Source organism: Heterodontus francisci, chromosome 11 (assembly GCF_036365525.1).
Source record: "Heterodontus francisci isolate sHetFra1 chromosome 11, sHetFra1.hap1, whole genome shotgun sequence".
Lineage (NCBI taxonomy): Eukaryota > Metazoa > Chordata > Chondrichthyes > Heterodontiformes > Heterodontidae > Heterodontus > Heterodontus francisci.
In genome coordinates, this window is record NC_090381.1 from 54,480,476 (window position 1) to 54,499,930 (window position 19,455).

The 19,455-nt window shown below is 43.7% G+C and overlaps 1 protein-coding gene across 3 annotated transcripts in view; it reads left to right on the forward strand.

The window, feature by feature from the left end:
• The window catches only part of schip1 (schwannomin interacting protein 1), a 763,480-nt gene that overhangs the window by 247,404 nt on the left and 496,621 nt on the right, over nt 1–19,455 (forward strand). The window contains exon 1 of one of the 3 annotated variants that reach the window (XM_068042161.1): nt 19,216–19,310. The exons of the other annotated variants lie outside the window; for them this stretch is intronic. The gene's annotated coding sequence lies outside the window, so the exon portion shown is untranslated. Of the gene's footprint in view, nt 1–19,215; nt 19,311–19,455 lie in introns of those variants that run through there. 3 annotated transcript variants of the gene reach the window in all.

A 19,455-nucleotide genomic window follows, 5' to 3' on the forward strand; every position in this document is an offset into this window, starting at 1 on the left:
TTTGAAGCATATTTTTAATTTCTAACACCATGCCTTCAATTGCCTAGGACCTAAGCTTTGGAATTGCTTCACCACACCACTCCCTCACTTTCCTCCTTTAAGACATTCCTTAAAACCTATCTCTTTGACCAAGCTTTTGGTCATCTCCTTATGTGGCTGTGGGTGTCATATTTTGTTTTATATTGCTCCTGTGAAGCACATCGGGATGTTTTATTACATTAAATTACATTACATTACATATAAGTTGTTGTTGGGCTGGAGGAGATTAGAGATAGGGAGGGGTGAGGTCATGGAGGGATTTGAAAACAAAGATGAGAATTTTAAAATTGAGGCATTGCTTAATTGGGAGCCAGTGTAGGTCAGTGGTGATGAGTGAACAGGTTTTGTGCGGGTTAGGACACTGGCAGCAGAGTTTTGAATGGTCTCAAGTTTACAGAGGGTAGAATTTGGGAGGGCAGTCAGGAGTGCGTCGGAACAGTCAAGTCTGAAGGTAACAAGGGCAAGGATGAGGGTTTCATTCGCAGAAGAACTGAGGCAGAGGCAGAGTCGAGCCATGATACGGAGGTGGAAATAGACGGTCTTAATAGTGGATATGTGGTTGAAAGCTCACCTTGGGGTCATATATGGCACCAAGGTTGAGAACAGTCTGGTTCGGCCTCAGACAGTTGCCAGGGAGAGGGATGTGCTATAGATGTAAGCTGCAGAATGAAATAATAGTTATAAAACTGTAACTTGATTGTTGATCGCTGTGATTGATGCTTCCTTGTCAGTTTTTTTTTAATTAGTTATGGAGACATAAAAATGGGGGTGGGGAGCGGGAGGGGAACTGGTGGGGGAAGAGCAGTGAGTTAGAATTATTTGTGCCAGAAAGTGAGCGAAAGGAAGCATATGTCATATGGGATTTCAGTATCATCAAAGCAGATGTTCTGTAAACACAGAGAAGAATGTAGCAGGTAATTATACTTTGAGTGACACTAAATGGAGGAAAGACAATAAGAAGCAGTGGAATTACAGTTCACTGAATTTTGCAAGGTATGATCAAAAAGAGAGAAGATTCAAATATCTAAATCAAAAAAAAATTAAAGCCTTATTTTTGTTTCAGATACTTACACTGGTTTAGATGTTCATGAATATTAGAGCAGACAGCTTCAACATCTGCTGTTACTTAGAGTCATAGAGAGATACAGCACTGAAACAGGCCCTTCGGCCCACTGAGTCTGTGCAAACCAACAACCACCCATTTATACTAATCCTACATTAATCCCATATTCCCTACCACATCCTCACCATTCTCCTACCACCTACCTACACTAGAAGCAATTTACAACGGCCAATTTACCTATCAACCTGCAAGTCTTTGGCTTGGGAGGAAACCAGAGCACCCGGCGGAAACCCACGTGGTCACAGGGAGAACTTGCAAACTCCTCACAGGCAATACCCAGAACCGGACCCGGGTCGTTGGAGCTGTGAGGCTGCAGTGCTAACCACTGCGCCACTGTGCTGCCCTTACAGCAGAAAAATCTAAGAAATGGTCATGGAGCTGGACGAATCTTTCACCTCCACCCACCAGAGTTGTGCTGGGAACTGGCCAAACTTCAGTGGAAAATCTAGACTTCCTGATTTCCTCTTTAGGGAATGAAAGAGTAAATTTTACTCTTCATTGTACCTAAGAAAACAGCATTCCTGAAGCGTGGCAAAGAGACATTGCCAGGTCTGCAGCCACACTGCATTGTTCGCAGAGTTCGTGGGCATCCCAGCAACACATTAGTTGGCTTGTTCCTGGTGTAGTTGCAGATCCCACAAAAGTATATTACTGAGGTAGGAGGGAACATTCTTAACCACCTTCTCATTTTGTTGTCAATACCCCAGCATATGAACAACTGAACAAAGCTGATGCCAGCTCTGCAGCAGACTGGAGGATCTTTGGGGGTCCCAGAGGCAGACCATCCCACCCACCAGCCCATCTAAATGTTTTGAGGCTCCCCAGAAGCACAGTTGCAAGTTCGCCCAGGGACAGGTCTATGCCAGTTGTGTGCCATGGCCATGCAAGTGGTCTGGGGCTGGAAACTCACAGAACCTTCTTTGATGACGGGCATATCACGCCACAGATGTGCTGCTCCTGTCAAGTGCTGGTCAGAAAGATCTACCCTATAGAATCCAGCTGAGTCTGCTTCTTTCCTCAGCTGATGTCCAAATCCAGCAACTGGATAGTGGTCAGAGGCAAAACACTTGACCATTCTTCATTCTTTCCCTCTTAAACCACAGACACTGAGACCAATTGAAATATCCCAACTGCTGCCTCAGCCGAGACCAGCTAACTCAACTTAGAGCAGGGATTGAATCAGAGAGCTTCCTGATATTTGTGGCACAGCAACTCCCTGAATAAACTCGGAGGCATTGGATAAGTCACAAACCATTCCCTCTATATAGACATTTTATCCATTTTAATAGCTACCCTTTTGGCTTTTCCATCTCCTTTTTGCTCTACTCCTAGGGACTCCATTAATAACAAATTGATCTCAAACCACTTCCTTGTGTTCCTCACTACCCACATCCCCTGCCTTCTTCCAATCCCAATGCTTTCTGCATCTGCCCTGGAAAAATCTGTCCCCTAAGTATTTAGAACTGTTCGTACAAACTTCAAACTGCTTTGGCCTTTCATTCACCACAATACGATAGTGGCGATCAATTTACTCAACCACTCCCTCATCACCAATTTGGAGAACCTTGATCCCAGCAAAACATTTTCTCTCTCCTATCTGGATCATTCCCCCTGGAATGGCCCCCACCTTTGCTCCCTGAAATACAAGGTATGCAGGCTTGAGCAATCCGACACACTCCATTTTTGTTTTCCATCACTAGATCTGGCTGGACCATATGTTACGACCAAGTTAGGAAGAGTGCACTGTCTTTCTCTAATTCCACTTCTCCACAGGTCACAACATATATTTAAATGTTTACGCAGTTACCGATACAGCCAATTATATATTCTATTTTTATTTCAGAAGAAAATCCACCAACCAGGTTTCTTTAATAAACAACAAAAGTATTAATTTATTATAAAGTAAGACTTAGTCAATAAAGATGCTAAGCTTTCACGTAGTTTAAAATATGACGGTAAATATATATATTCCCTTCTAAATACCCAAAACACACACACACACTCCAGTTAAAGGAAAAATAAAGATGCTTTGGCTTCGAGAGGAAGTCTTCCAGAAGTTTCTCAGGAGAAGTGCTGCATCAGGCGTTACAGCTATCACACACTGGATTTTCTCAGGGTTTCTCAGAGAGGTGGTGAAAAGATGAGCTGTTTCTTTCAGCAGGCTACAAACCCAACTGACTCAAAATGGTATTCAAAATTGAAACCCATTAAAAGATGGAAGCACTTTCATAACACAGATCAAATGCCACAAGGCATCAATCCCTGTACCCAGTACTCCATGATCATTCTCAAGAGCAAAGATAACCCCTGGCTTCTTTTCTCCATGATTAACCATCTTCTTAAACCTCTCTCTCATGACGTCTCCATCCTCACCTCTCATAACAACTGCAAGCATCTCATGAACTTTTTTATCACCAAGATCGAGAGCATCTGTTCAGCTATCGCTGTTGCTTTACCCCTTCCCTCTTCCCTTTGTCCACCAAACTAAACTTCTCCCCATGTTCCCACTGCCCTAATCTTAAACTTCTGTATTTCCTTCTCTCTATAGTTTCTCGCCCATTTCTTTTCATACCCAATCTGAGCTCATAATGTGCATGAGATTCTCTCTTGCCCCTTTGATCCCCATTCCCACTAAACTGCTGACCACTTAGCTGCTCTTCTTGATCTCCATGCTCGCTAACAATGTAAGTGCAACATGTCGCTCTCTTTCAAAGCCATTATCATCACTTCGTCAAAATACCCACCTTCAAACTCGAACGTGCTTTTCATCTCTAAGTTTTTAAATATAATATTGCCTGCCAAATTTGTACCCATAACTCCTTATATGAATCTTGTGAATCAGTTTGCCACCATTAACACAGCGCTGAAATAGCCCTAACTAATGTCACCAATGCCATCCTCTGTGACTGTGATGCATTGTCCCTCATCGTCCTTCTAAATCTCTCTGCGACCTTTGACATGGTCAACCACATCATCCTTTTCCAGTGTCTTTTCTATGTCAGTTAGCTCAGCAGGAATTGCGATTGCTTGGTTCAACTCTTACCTATCCGATCATAACCAAAGCATCTTCTGCAATGGCATCTCTTTCCCACTGCAGCACCTTTGCCTCCAGATCTGTCTTTCGCCCCCTTCACTTCCTTATTGGCTCAATGCCCATATGTATCCTGATGAAAATCAACCTTGCCTCTCCACCATCTCATTCAACCCTTGTGTTGTCAATCTGCTTGTCCAACATGCAGATGTGGATCTGCCGCAATTCCCTGCAGTTAAAAATTGGCAAAACTGTAGCCATCATCTACCCACCACCACCCCTCCTCATGATTACATATTAGAGTCATAGAGTTTTACAGCACAGAAACAGGCCCTTCGGCCCAACGCGCCTGCACCGACCATCAAGCACCCGTCCAATCTAATCCCATTTTCCCGCACTTGGCCCATAGCCTTGTATGCTATGGCATTTCAAGTACTCATCTAAATACTTCTCAAATGTTGTGAGGGTTCCTGCCTCTACCACCCCTTCAGGCAGTGTGTTCCAAATTCCAACCACCCTCTGGGTGAAAAAATATTTCCTCAACTCCCCTCTAAACCTCCTGCCCCTTACCTTAATTCTATGCCCCCTGGTTATTGATCCCTCCGCAAAGGGAAAAAGTTCCTTCCTATCTATCCTGTTGCATACCTCAATCAGGTCCTCCCTCAGCCTTCTCCACTCCAAGGAAAACAACCCCAGCCTATCCAGTCTCTCTTCATAACTGAAATGCTCCATCCCAGGCAACATCCTGGTGAATCTCCTCTGCACCCTCTCCAGTGCAATCACATCCCTCCTGTAGTGTGGTGACCAGAACTGTACACAGTACTCCAGCTGTGGCCTAACCAGCATTTTATACAGCTCTAACATAACCTCCATGCTATGCCTCGGCTAATAAAGGCAAGTATCCCATATACCATCCTAACCACCTTATCTACCTGTGCTGCTGCTTTCAGTGTTCTATGGACAAGCACCCCAAGGTCCCTTTGACCCTCTGTACTTCCTAGGGTCCTACCATCCATTGTATATATCCTTGCCTTGTTAGTCCTCCCAAAGTGCATCACCTCACACTTCTCAGGATTAAACTCCATCTGCCACTGCTCCACCCATCTTACCAGCCCATCTATATCGTCCTGTAGTTTAAGGCTTTCCTCCTCACTATTTACGACACCACCAATTTTCGTGCTGTCTGCAAACTTACTGATCATACCTACTATATTCTTTTGGGCCTCCTTATCTCGAGAGACAATGGATACGCGCCTGGAGGTGGTCAGTGGTTTGTGAAGCAGCGCCTGGAGTGGCTATAAAGGCCAATTCTGGAGTGACAGGCTCTTCCACAGGTGCTGCAGAGAAATTTGTTTGTTGGGGCTGTTGCACAGTTGGCTCTCCCCTTGCGCCTCTGTCTTTTTTCCTGCCAACTACTAAGTCTCTTCGACTCGCCACAATTTAGCCCTGTCTTTATGGCTGCCCGCCAGCTCTGGCGAATGCTGGCAACTGACTCCCACGACTTGTGATCAATGTCACACGATTTCATGTCGCGTTTGCAGACGTCTTTATAACGGAGACATGGACGGCCGGTGGGTCTGATACCAGTGGCGAGCTCGCTGTACAATGTGTCTTTGGGGATCCTGCCATCTTCCATGCGGCTCACATGGCCAAGCCATCTCAAGCGCCGCTGACTCAGTAGTGTGTATAAGCTGGGGATGTTGGCCGCTTCAAGGACTTCTGTGTTGGAGATATAGTCCTGCCACCTGATGCCAAGTATTCTCCGAAGGCAGCGAAGATGGAATGAATTGAGACGTCGCTCTTGGCTGGCATACGTTGTCCAGGCCTCGCTGCCGTAGAGCAAGGTACTGAGGACACAGGCCTGATACACTCGGACTTTTGTGTTCCGTGTCAGTGCGCCATTTTCCCACACTCTCTTGGCCAGTCTGAACATAGCAGTGGAAGCCTTACCCATGCGCTTGTTGATTTCTGCATCTAGAGACAGGTTACTGGTGATAGTTGAGCCTAGGTAGGTGAACTCTTGAACCACTTCCAGAGCGTGGTCGCCAATATTGATGGATGGAGCATTTCTGACATCCTGCCCCATGATGTTCGTTTTCTTGAGGCTGATGGTTAGGCCAAATTCATTGCAGGCAGACGCAAACCTGTCGATGAGACTCTGCAGGCATTCTTCAGTGTGAGATGTTAAAGCAGCATCGTCAGCAAAGAGGAGTTCTCTGATGAGGACTTTCCGTACTTTGGACTTCGCTCTTAGACGGGCAAGGTTGAACAACCTGCCCCCTGATCTTGTGTGGAGGAAAATTCCTTCTTCAGAGGATTTGAACGCATGTGAAAGCAGCAGGGAGAAGAAAATCCCAAAAAGTGTGGGTGCGAGAACACAGCCCTGTTTCACACCACTCAGGATAGGAAAGGGCTCTGATGAGGAGCCACCATGTTGAATTGTGCCTTTCATATTGTCATGGAATGAGGTGATGATACTTAGTAGCTTTGGTGGACATCCGATCTTTTCTAGTAGTCTGAAGAGACCACGTCTGCTGACGAGGTCAAAGGCTTTGGTGAGATCAATGAAAGCAATGTAGAGGGGCATCTGTTGTTCACAGCATTTCTCCTGTATCTGACGAAGGGAGAACAGCATGTCAATAGTCGATCTCTCTGCACGAAAGCCACACTGTGCCTCAGGGTAGACGCGCTCGGCCAGCTTCTGGAGCCTGTTCAGAGCGACTCGAGCAAAGACTTTCCCCACTATGCTGAGCAGGGAGATTCCACGGTAGTTGTTGCAGTCACCGCGGTCACCTTTGTTTTTATAGAGGGTGATGATGTTGGCATCGCGCATGTCCTGGGGTACTGCTCCCTCGTCCCAGCACAGGCATAGCAGTTCATGTAGTGCTGAGTTTAAGGCTTTCCTCCTCACTATTTACGACACCACCAATTTTCGTGCTGTCTGCAAACTTACTGATCATACCTACTATATTCACATCTAAATCATTAATGTACACTACAAACAATAAGGGTCCCAGCACCGATCCCTGCGGTACCCCACTGGTCACAGGCCTCCATTCGCAAAAACAACCCTCAACCATGACCCTCTGCCTCTTTCCACTAAGCCAATTTTGGATCCAATTTGCCAAATTACCCTGGATCCCATGGGCTCTTATCGTCTTAACCAATCTCCCATGCCGGACCTTATCAAAAGCCTTACTGAAGTCCATGTAGACTACAACTACTGCTTTACCCTCATCAACACATCTAGTCACCTTCTCAAAAAATTCAATCAAATTTGTTAGACAAAGCCATGCTGACAATCCCTGCCTCTCCAAGTGGAGGTTAATCCTGTCTCTCAGAATCTTTTCCAAATTTCCCCACCACTGACATTAGACTCACAGGCCTGTAATTACCTGGTTTGTCCCTGCTACTCTTCTTGAATAATGGTACCACATTTTCTGTCCCCCAATCCTCTGGTACCTCTCCTGTGGCCAGAGAGGATTTGAAAATTTGTGTCAGAGCCCCTGCTATCTCCTCCCTTACCTCACATAGCAGCCTGGGATACATCTCATCTGGGCCTGGGGATTTATCCATTTTTAAGCCGGCTAAAAGCACTAATACCTCCTCCCTTTCAATGCTAATTTGTTCAAGTATATCACAATCCTCCTCCCTGATCTCTACACCTACATCGTCCTTCTCCATAGTGAACACAGATGAAAAGTAATCATTCAAAACCTCACCTATGTCGTCCGGCTCAGTACACAGATTGCCTCTTTGATCCCTAATGGGCCCTACTTTTTCCCAGATTATCCTCTTGCCTTTAACATACTTAGAAAACGCCTTGGGATTTTCCTTTATTGTGTCTACCAGTGATTTTTCATGCCCCCTCTTTGCTCTCCTAATTACTTATTTAAGTACCTCCCCTATACTTTCTATACTCCTCTCGGGCCTGTGCTGTTTTCAGCACTCTGAATCTGCCATAAGCCTTCTTTTTTTTTCCTTATCCAATCCTCCATATCCCTTGACATCCAGGGTTCCCTGGACTTGTTGGTCCTACCCTTCACCTTAACGGGAACATGCTGGACCTGAACCCTCACTATTTCCTTTCTGAATGACTCCCACTGGTCTGATGTAGACTTTGTTATAAGAAGCTGCTCCCAGTTCACTTTGGCCGGATCCTGTTTTATCATATTGAAATCGGCCTTCCCCCAATTCAGTACTCTTATTTCCGGTCCATCTTTGTCCTTTTCCATAATTACCTTAAATCTTACAGAGTTATGGTCACTATCCCCGAAATGCTCCCCCACTGCCACTTCTACCACTTGTCCAGCTTCATTCCCTAGGATTAAGTCCAGTACCACTCCTCCTCTTGTAGGACTCTCTACGTGCTGGCTGAAAAAGCTCTCCTGAATGCACTTAAAGAATTCCTCCCCCCCCTTAAGCTTTTTGCACTAATACTATCCCCTGTACCCCTGTAATATAGGGGAAGTTTAAATCCCCTACTATTATTACCCTATTATTTTTGCATTCATTCTTGCCATCAGTTCCATCCCCCTCCAAAGTCACTATCAAATGTTGAACTAGACCATCCACAGCTTCAGAATACTGGAAAGGTAAACAGTGAGTCAAATAGATGCAAAATATGAGGGAGCAAAGTGAAAAGTGACTGAAAGAAATGGCAATGACACTGATATAGGTTATCCTTTATTTCTGCAAGCCCATACCCTAAAAGCAATATCAAATCACTAAGCAAAACAATAAATCACATCTTAATTTATTTGCAGACATTGCACAATTCTGCCTCAGCAGCAAAACAACAGAAAAACATTTATATAGCACCTTTAATTCCAATGCACTCCTGGCTGGTCTCCCACATTCTAATCTCTGTAAACCTGAGCTCATCCAAAACTCTGCTACCCGTGACTCAACTCGCACCAGGTCCCATTCCCCTATCACCCTGTGCTCACTGACCTACACAGGCTCCTGGTCAAGCAATGTCTTGATTTTAAAATTCTTATTCTTGTTTTCAAATCCCTCCATGGCCTCACCCCTCCCTATCTCTGTCATCTCCTCCAGCCTCACAGTCCTCCAAGATATCTTCACTCCTCTAATTCTGCCCTCTTGTGCATCCTCAATTTTAATGGCTGCACCTTCAGTTGCTTCGGCCCTAAGCTCAGGAATACCCTCCCTAAAGGTGCTAAATAAATCTAAGTTGTTGTTGCTGATGTTAAAATAGAAAACATTCTTAGGTGCTTCACAGAAACGTTATCAAACAAAATCTGACACCAAGCTGCACAAGGAAATGTTAGGGTAGGTGGCCAAAAGCTTGGTCGAAGAGGTGGATTTTAAGGACTGTCTTGTTAAAGTAGGAATGAAAGGTAGAGAGGCAGAGAGGTTTAGGGAGTGAATTTCCAAAGCTGAGGTCCTCCACAGCTGAAAGCATGGCCACCAATGGTGAAACGATTAAAATTGGGGATATTCAAGAGACCAGAATTCTGCAACATGAGATGCCCAAAATCCATACTAAATACCCCATAGCCTGATCCATTTCAGTAAGCTGATTACTGTGGCACAGTGGCGCAGTGGTTAGCACCGCAGCCTCACAGCTCCAACAACCCGGGTTCAATTCTGGGTACTGCCTGTGTGGAGTTTGCAAGTTCTCCCTGTGTCTGTGTGGGTTTCCTCCGGGTGCTCCGGTTTCCTCCCACAGCCAAAAGACTTGCAGGTTGATAGGTAAATTGGCCATTATAAATTGCCCCTAGTATAGGTAGGTGGTAGGGGAATATAGGGACAGGTGAGGATGTGGTAGGAATATGGGATTAGTGTAGGATTCGTATAAATGGGTGGTTAATGGTCGGCACAGACTCGGTGGGCCGAAGGGCCTGTTTCAGTGCTGTGTATCTAAATCTAAAATAAATAAACAATGTTATCTTTAATTTAGGCATAGCATAAACTCAGTAGGCCTCGTTACTACATATATTTACAAGAAGAAAAGATGGCTTCTCAGGCTACAGGGTGATAACGACAGAAGTAGTATAGGTCTATTTTCTGTGGTGGAAATTATTTTTATTCCTTTGGCAACAAGCTGTTACAGCAAAATGTGACATTATTTGTAGTTACTAACCTTTGTTAGCACAAAAAATTGTTTATGAGACACTAGGATACACAAGAGGGCCATAAATTGATTGAAACAGTGCAGTAATGTCAACTCCCGAATAGATTGCTGTCCATGGGAAGGTTTATATCAGTGGAGTGTAGACACAATGCTTAACTGAGAATGAAGAAAGATCTGCCTCTCTATTGCAATGTTAAACCCCTCCATAGTCAGATCCATGTTGCTACCCCAATGGCTTAACAAGCCTAAGCAGCAGAACCAAAAGACCAGGTATTTTCCATGTTACTGCCACATTAACCCTCTTCATTAGGAATGAAGAATTCACCAGGAATCTGGCTTATGATCGCTGTCTAGTGGCTGGACGTTGAGAGAGGACGCAATCATGCTTTCCACAAATGGTCACTGTAGTTGAATAACCTGCAAACAGACATTGTCATGGTTTACACATGAGTAATAGGCACTTGAGAACGTTACTGGAGGATGACCAGTGCCCAAGGAACCGCACTCCAACAAGATGTCAGTTCCTTCAGTGGAGAAGATTAACTAGGAAAGAAATATAGAAAGGCAGGACTATAAATTGTATAGTGCCCTGACAGTACTTAGCACCACAATATCATTTTATCTTACATTCTAAAGAATGTAATTTTTTGTCAGTAGATCTATTAGAGCTACCTTTCCATTGCTGTTCATGATGACTTAGCTTTTAATGTCTTCCAAGTAAGTTATTTGGCAAGACATTGCTCTTTAACCGTGCCTAGAATGCAAATCCTAATTTAGGCAATAAGCTCTTTGTTTCCAATTGTGAAGACATTTGTCTTATCCCTTTTTCTAGCTGTGAAGAAGTCTGTAGAGGATTAAAATTGAACAGATTAAAACAGACTGTAAGATTTGCCTTCTGGAACGAGTTACTGCTGTCCATATTGCTTCCTCATCTAGCTCGGAAGGCAGATAAAAGAGCGTTATGAATCACTGCATAACCAAAATTAATCCTTCTCAACAATTGGCTGAGAAGATGTGTGTCTTGCAAAACCAAACTCATCCTGTTTTTCATCATTTTAATTGTGCCAGCTTGCAAGCAACTGTGTCACAGAACTGTAATTATTTTCTCCTTGGATTAAAACAGTGTGCCTTTAAGACCGGGAAAGAAGTTTTGGATTTCTGGGACACAGTGTACCACAGCTGCATTTTTGTTACGTAGGCAACAGCAGGAGAGAGTGAGGTCACATGGTATAATGTTTAAATATGACTGTGCGTCAAACTGGAAAAAAAACGGTCTGAACCAGTTTGTTTAGAGAGACTTTCCAGCGAGGTGTGCTACTGAAGAACAGTCTGTTTTTTCTCAGAGAAAATTCTACAGGGAGATATGGGCCAAGTTGAATGTCTGAAGAAAAAAAAACTTTTTTCAAGAGACCATTTGTATTGCTGAAGGTAATAAAACTCCTTTTCTTTACTTCCAAGCCAGGAAGTATTTGCTTCAAGATTGAATCTCTCTTGATTGATCGAGTTTGCTGGAATTCGAAGTAAAGTTTCAACTGAGACTCAGTTTCAAAATTCAAGTTGACTTATTGCTATGCTTATCGTTAACTGTTTGATGCCTGCTACAGCCGAAGAGTTTGAATCCCTGTCAAACACAGAGTGCTTCATCAAATCCATGTGACGACTTCGAGTAGCCTTTGATAATATTCACATTAGAATACCTCATCCATCGGGGATGAAGCCCACAAAGACTTATTTATTTATTCTTAAGAAACAGCTAATTTTAAAAACATCATTTTTTTTAAAGAAACCAGTTAACTACTGTTATTTTTGACTGGGGGAGTTAGATTAAAATAAGAAGTTATAAAGTCTTTAGACGTAGGTTTATCTTAATAGTGTTTAAGAATTAGTTTTTAATAAATAGTTAGTGTGTTGTTGTCTAAAGATACCTGGTTTGGTCTGTTTTATTCTGGGGGTTACTAGAGTGTTTAATTTGGCTGTTTTCTGGGTGGGTGGGGAAAACTTTAATAATATACTGCAACCTGTGGAGTGATGGGACTGAATTGACAGTGGGTTGCTCCCACCGCGGTCGTAACAACTGTAGAAATTGAAATTTAAGTTTAAAATAATGGCCCGGATTTTGTGGCCAGTGATGAAGTGACAGCACTCACCACTCACCTGTAAGAAAGCTGCCCACAAAGATCCAATGATCTATGTGGCGTGGATTTCTCCTTTCCTGCTGTCAGTTTAAATCTGGTACCAAGTCAAGAGGATCTCCAGCCATCCAGCAACAATGATGGCATTAAGCAGGGTAAGCAGCCAATCGCATTGATGTATTCTCACAGCCAGAAAATCAGGAAGTAAAGTGTTGCACTATTCTGCACTTTGAATTAAATTTTACAGAGAGCGAAATAAGTGATTGGGACATACATGTGATTAAGGTAAAAGATGAAATATCATAAATTAAATTTTTTAACAAAGAATTATTTTTAAAATGTGTACTTTTTATCATAATGGAGAAATTTGAGCTTCCACAAATATAGAATTAGTTTACAAGGCCCACATAGGTTTTTCAGCAGCAAATATAAACTTAGTACACCCAGTTAAAAACCCAGTTACACCTCATTTAACACGGTGTAACTTTTTCAAGGGCTTTTACAGTGAGACTAATAACTCAAAAGAGCAAGTTCTCATCAATTCAGTGATTTCTAATTGATTGCAATCTGGGACCTTCAACAGTGCACCCTATGGTGAGCTTAGAATCACTTACACCAACTTCTGGATTTTTGCATTTAACTGTGCATGTGCAGACTCCATAAGCTTGCTGTCTGTTTCAGAGGAGTAATAACAACGAATGCTGATAGTTTCGCCGTCATTCCAGTGCAAAGTCCAGCTCAGTATTCTCAAGACTGCCCAAGAGTTTACTGGTTGTGGTCATGAGCTGCACAGACCAGAAAGGACCCATGTTCTGCTGAGTTACCCATAGAAGGGGCAGAATTAGTGACGCAAAAATAGGCTTCAACATCCTAGGTTAGGGAAGGGAAGGTTCTGAAGAAGGGTCACTGACCTGAAACTTTAACTCTGCTTCTGTCTCCACAGATGCTGCCAGACCTGCTAAGTATTTCCAACATTTCTCATTTTTATTTCAGATTTCCAGCATCTGCAGTATTTTGCTTTTATTTTAGGTTCCTATTCCTGATTGCTAGCTGGTGGCCTATGTTGGAAAATGTATGTATGTGGACATCAGATGAGAACAGGATCAGATTCTGATATCCTGGGCAACATTTCTTCCTTAAGTACCACCATCAAAAACAGATTATTTGAGCATTAGTTCATTTGCTATTGTGTGATCTTGCTTTGTGCAAAATGGTAATTAACAAATGTGACTGCACTTCAAAAGTGCACCATTGAATGTAAAACACTTTGGAAAGTTGGGAGGAACTGATAAGGTTCTATATAAAGCCAAGTTTTTCTTGCTTCTTTATAAGGGTTGCCATCACCTACAAGTCAACATGAGTTAGTGCCTACAAAAATGGAAGACTTTTCTGATGCCTTATCATGTCGCTCAGTTGCATCTCAAAGTGCTTTACATACAGTGAATTACTTTGAAGTGCAGTTATATAGGCAGAGTGCACAGCAAGATCCCACAAATAGCAATGAGATGACTGACCAGTTAATCTGTTTTTGACAATGTTGTTTGAGGAAGGAATTATGTTAGGGTACAGAGATAATTCCTCACTCTTAAAATTTGGCACAACATTGTTACCATTCACCTCAACCACTGAAATAAACAGTACCAAGCTCAAGATAATGTGCCACTTCCTTGGTACTGCATAGAAGTTTTAGCTCATGTGTTCATGTTCTGGGGCAGGGCTGGAAGCCACAACATTCTGACTCAAGTGAAAAGCAGAAAGGGAAATCATTATATCCTTGTATGCACCAATCCTTATATTTCTTTGGAGAGGTGGACTGAGTGAAGTTTCACCTTAAATAGGAACAGACTCACCCTGCCCAGATATTTACTGGGATGGGATTTCAGAGCAGTGGGGAGCAATTATGGTTGGGAAATTACCAGAAGTTTGGGTTTCTGTGAACAATGTTCAGTTTTAACTCCATGCCATGCGTGTTTTTTGGAACCGAATCCCTGCCTGAAAGCCAGCCTGATTGACAGAGTTGGCTGCCTGTTGGACAGCGAATGTCCAGTAGCAGGTAGGTTTAGTGGTTGTTGGGGTTGGCGATCATGGGGGTTTGGAAAGAAATCAGAAGGGGGCGTTCAGAGATAAGGGTCAATGATGAGGGGTTGTTGATGGGCGGGTCAGTGATGAGGAACATAGGAAATAAGAGCAGAATTAGGCCATTTGGCCCCTCAAGCCTGCTCCGCCATTCAACTAGATCATGTCTGAACTTCTACCTCAATGCCATTTTCCCGCACTATCCACTTCACATGTGTTATCATCAGGAAACTGATGACTTTATAAGCTTTAAATTATGATGAGAATACTTTGAATAAACATTTGTGTACAATTCTAGTCCTAACAGTACAAAAAGGATTCGATGAAGGGTCACTGACCCGAAACGTTAACTCTGCTTCTCTTTCCACGGATGCTGCCAGACCTGCTGAGTGGTTCCAGCATTTCTTGTTTTTATTTCAGATTTCCAGCATCCGCAGTATTTTGCTTTTATATTAGTACAAAAAGGATATTGCAGCTATTGAAAATATACAGAAGAGAGCAACCTACATGATTGAGAGGAAGGAGGGATTGGATTATGAGAAGCTATTCTGTAAAAAAGCATGTTCCCACTCGAAAAGAGAAGGTTGAGCGATGATGATTGCTCTTTTTAGGATTTTAAAAGGCCTAGATAATGTAGACCAGGACAAGCCATTTCTCCTTGTCCAGAACAATAGAACCAGAGCACATGGCCTGTTCTGAAAGGTGGTAAATTCAAAATTAATCTGCGGGAACAATATTTCAGCGAGTGAGCGGTCAATCTGTGGAACAGGCTCCCTTGGGAGATCGGGGAAGCTGTTAGTACTGATTCATTCAACAGCAAATTATATTGATTTCTTTCAGAAAATAACATTTTGGGATGCAGTATCTGATTATTTTGAGACATGATGAGGTAAGTGTGGCATGCTTGGGAGAAACAGGTGACTTTAGGCCAATGGTTCCCAAAGCTTTGGTTTTGTCATGTCTGGGTGGGTTTTAGACTAATTGATGGAGATTGTTTGCTGTGATTAGTCAATAACTTCACTATCATTATCAGCAGTTTTGGTCTCCTTATCTGAGGAAGGATGTTCTTGCTATAGAGGGAGTGCAGCGAAGGTTTACCAGACTGATTCCTGGGATGGCAGGACTGACATATGAGGAGAGATTGAGTCGGTTAGGATTATATTCGCTGGAGTTCAGAAGAGTGAGGAGGGATCTCATAGAAACCTATAAAATTCTAACAGGACTTGACAGGGTAGATGCAGGAAGGATGTTCCCGATGGTGGGGGAGTTCAGAACCAGGGGTCATAGTCTAAGGATACGGGGTAAACCTTTCAGGACTGAGATGAGGAGAAATTTCTTCACCCAGAGAGTGGTGAGCCTGTGGAATTCGCTACCACAGAAAGCAGTTGAGGCCAAAACATTGTATGTTTTCAAGAAGGAGTTAGATATAGCTCTTGGGTCTAAAGGGATCAAAGGGTATGGGGCGAAAGTGGGAACAGGCTACTGAGTTGGATGATCAGCCATGATCATAATGAATGGTGGAGCAGGTTCGAAGGGCCGAATGGCCTACTCCTGCTCCTATTTTCTATGTTTCTATCATTGTATAGTGTGACTACCGGGCTGATAGAAGGCAAACTAGATGAACATTTTTTGTTTAGGATTTCTTATGTTCCTGTGAGTCCTAATAATAAATATTTAGAGGTTTAAGTAGTCTCCAGCCACAAATGTGTTATTTTTATAGTTCAGAAACATGTTTTTGTAACTCATGGAACAGCCAATAAGACTGGAAAATGTAATCTTTAGGATAACAAGGTAAAATATTAGGAAACACAATCAGATTCATTTAGAAAATCACAAAAGGACTGTCCCTTTTTTCTAACCAGTGGGTTCCATTTTCCCTGGTTTTGCACTGGTTAATTTGTTGATGTAAATTTCCTTTGTGTATTTCTCTAAACCAATTATAATCTCACAACAATTTTTGTTTTAGCGAATTCACTAACCGTAAGAAACTGAACCTGCAGATGTCCAGCTAGAAAATAAGTGAAGCTATACACACCCCTCTGGTGGACCTTAGAAAACAGTAACAAAGCAGATAATGAAAGGAAAATTTATCATAGTACTGTAGCACCTGTAATCCACTTCAGTTAATGAAGGATGGGAAAGTGAAATTATATTTAGAAGATTCCTCAAGGAGCATTCTGTTGGTGAACATGATCAATTGGGGAAAAAGTAATTAAAATTATAACCTAGTACCAGCTGCTGCTAAGAAGGAAACTGAATTGCTTTCACTTCACATATGAAATTAGGGTAGTGGGCGTCCTGGCAGAAAATAATTAAATTGAACGAAAAGAAGAAATTTTATTAATAAAGATATAAATGTGAGGTTCTTCTAAATGAAAGCTGTGATTACAGTGTAAGCTGGTGATCCATGCAGAACTGACTTGTCCTATATGTCAGATATCTGTTGTAACCAGAGAAATCTAATCAGCCATGCATTGAGCTGAGTATTGCAATGCAGCCTGGAGTGAGGAAGGGTTAGAGGACACACAATTGGGGAGGACAGGGGAGAACATAAAAAGATATAAGAAATAGGAACATTGGTAGGCCATATGGCCCATTAAACATGCTCCACCATTCAATAAGGACACAGCTGAGCATCTACATCGTCTCTATCCTCCTGCCCTATCCCATATCCCTTGAGTCCCATAGTGCCCAACAAACTATCAATCTCAGTCTTGAATAAATTCATTGACTGAGCATCCACAGCTCCCTGGAGTAGAGAATTCTAAAGATTCACAACCTTCTGAGGAAAGAAGTTTTTCTTCATCTCAGTCCTAAATGAACGACACCTTACCCTGAGACTATGACCCCTGGTTCTAGACTCTCCAGCCAGGGGCAACAGCCTCTCAGCATCTACCCTGTCATGTCCTCTAAGAATTTGATGCTTTTGAATGAGATCACCTCTCATTCTTCTAAATTTCAGAGAATATAGGCCCATTCTACTCAATCTCTCCTCATAGGACAACCCTCTCATCCCTAGAATCAATCTAGAGAACCTTTGTGCACCTTCTCCCAGGTAAAGGTATTCTTAGTTAGAAATACCAAAACTATATACAGTACTCCAGATGTGGTCTCACTAAAGTTCTATATAATTACAGCAAGACTTCCTTATTCTTATACTGCAAACCCCTTGCAATAATAAAGTTGAGCATACCATTTGGTTTTCTAATTGCTTGTTGTACCTGCATATTAACCACCATGAAGACACACACAAAATATTTGTTTAAGATGTCTGACTTTTCCTTATTCCCCCATTTGGCCAGGGTGGGTGGGGGGGGGGGGGTTGAATTTTATGCTATCCCCTGCGGTGGGTTTGGAGGCAGGAGAGCATTAAATCGGGTGGGATGGTGGCAGGGGCAGGGGTTCTGAAATTTTCCTGTGAATGGCCTTCCCACCCCACTGCCAATTGAGGCCCTTAACTGGGTAATTGACCCCCAATTAAGGGCCTGTTCCCGTCGCAGGCGCAATAACCTGTGAGGCGGACAACCCTGTCACCGCACCGGAAGCATGGCACGTAAGACCATGTGGGCTGCTTCCTGGCTCCGGGGGCGGAGTGGGTGTTACGGGGCAGTGGGGTCTCTCATTCAAAGGTATTTAGTGCTTGAACGAGGGACCTGGCATCGGGAAAGGGGGTCCTGCTCAGGGCCACTCCTGCCCTTGCTGCCGACCCCTCACTCGCACCCCTTCCCCTGCGACTGCCACCCCATGAGACCCCTCTCACTCTGAGGCGTGGGTCCAGCAATGATCCTCGACCTCCAGGAAGGTTATTTCCAGCAGCAGCCATGGTCTCTGTGGTGGCGCTGCATCTGCTGGCCTCTGATTGGCCAGCAGTTCTCCGAGGCTAGGACTTCAGATGGCGGAGTAATAAATCCTATGGAAGGCCCACCACTGTCCACTTAAGTGCCTGTTTGGCACTAAATTCAGTGGGTCTTCCAGAGAAGAGGTGACGCAGGTTTCGCGATTGGTTGATCTGTTGGTTTGCCCCGATGTCGAGACCCCGTCGCCAGCTTAAAATCTCCCCCATGATTTCTCCTGTCTCAGCCTCTGTTTACTTTCACTAATCTCTTCCTTTTTACATACTTGAGAAAGCTTTAACACTAAAACAACAAGCCTGAAGAATTGTGGAGCAGAATATTAAAACAATATACCCAATCACACGCATGGGGCTGAATTTTAAGAGCTCGCCACCGCTCTTGGCGACAAGCTCAAAAAAAGTCGGCCTGCATGCACAGGCCGCACGCCTTAGATCAGCTGCTATCTCCCGCGTGATGGCTCACTTAAATGGCCGGGGTGGCCCTCCCACCACCCCCCTCCAAAATCACGTGGAGGGGGCAGACTGTCCATTCTGGCAATGGCGCCTGTGCGCAGGCGCTGGCGCGGTTTTTAAAGGGCAGCCAGCCCTGCTGGCATATTTAAATTTTTAAAGATACATCCCCCCCCCCCAAAATTTATCAAACAAAATTCTAACGCCTCTTTCCCACCCCCCAATAACAATTACATTAACTGTTTGCCCTTCCCCCCCACCAAAACACTTCAAATCTGACCTCCCCCCCCCCACCCCCCGACTGCACAAAGTTTAAAGTTCACCCCACTTGCCACCATCCCCTACACTCATTACGTTTATTTGACCCCGTAGCCCCACCTCTGCACTGAAAATATTAACTCCTCCCCCCTCCCCACCAGTGTCATGCCGGCATTCTCCCAACGGGAAATTGAAGGCCCAGGAATTCTGGCCTCCACACTGAAGATCGCGGCGCGCCCGGAAGATTCAAGGTAAGTTAATTTAAATTTATTTGTTGCATTAATTTAAATATTGAAATTGAGATCCCATCTCCCAGTGGCAGGGGGTCCACCACGGAACATCACTGCCACCAGGAGAATTGGGCCAGGCCCGCCAGGCATCGAGCTCCGTGGCAGG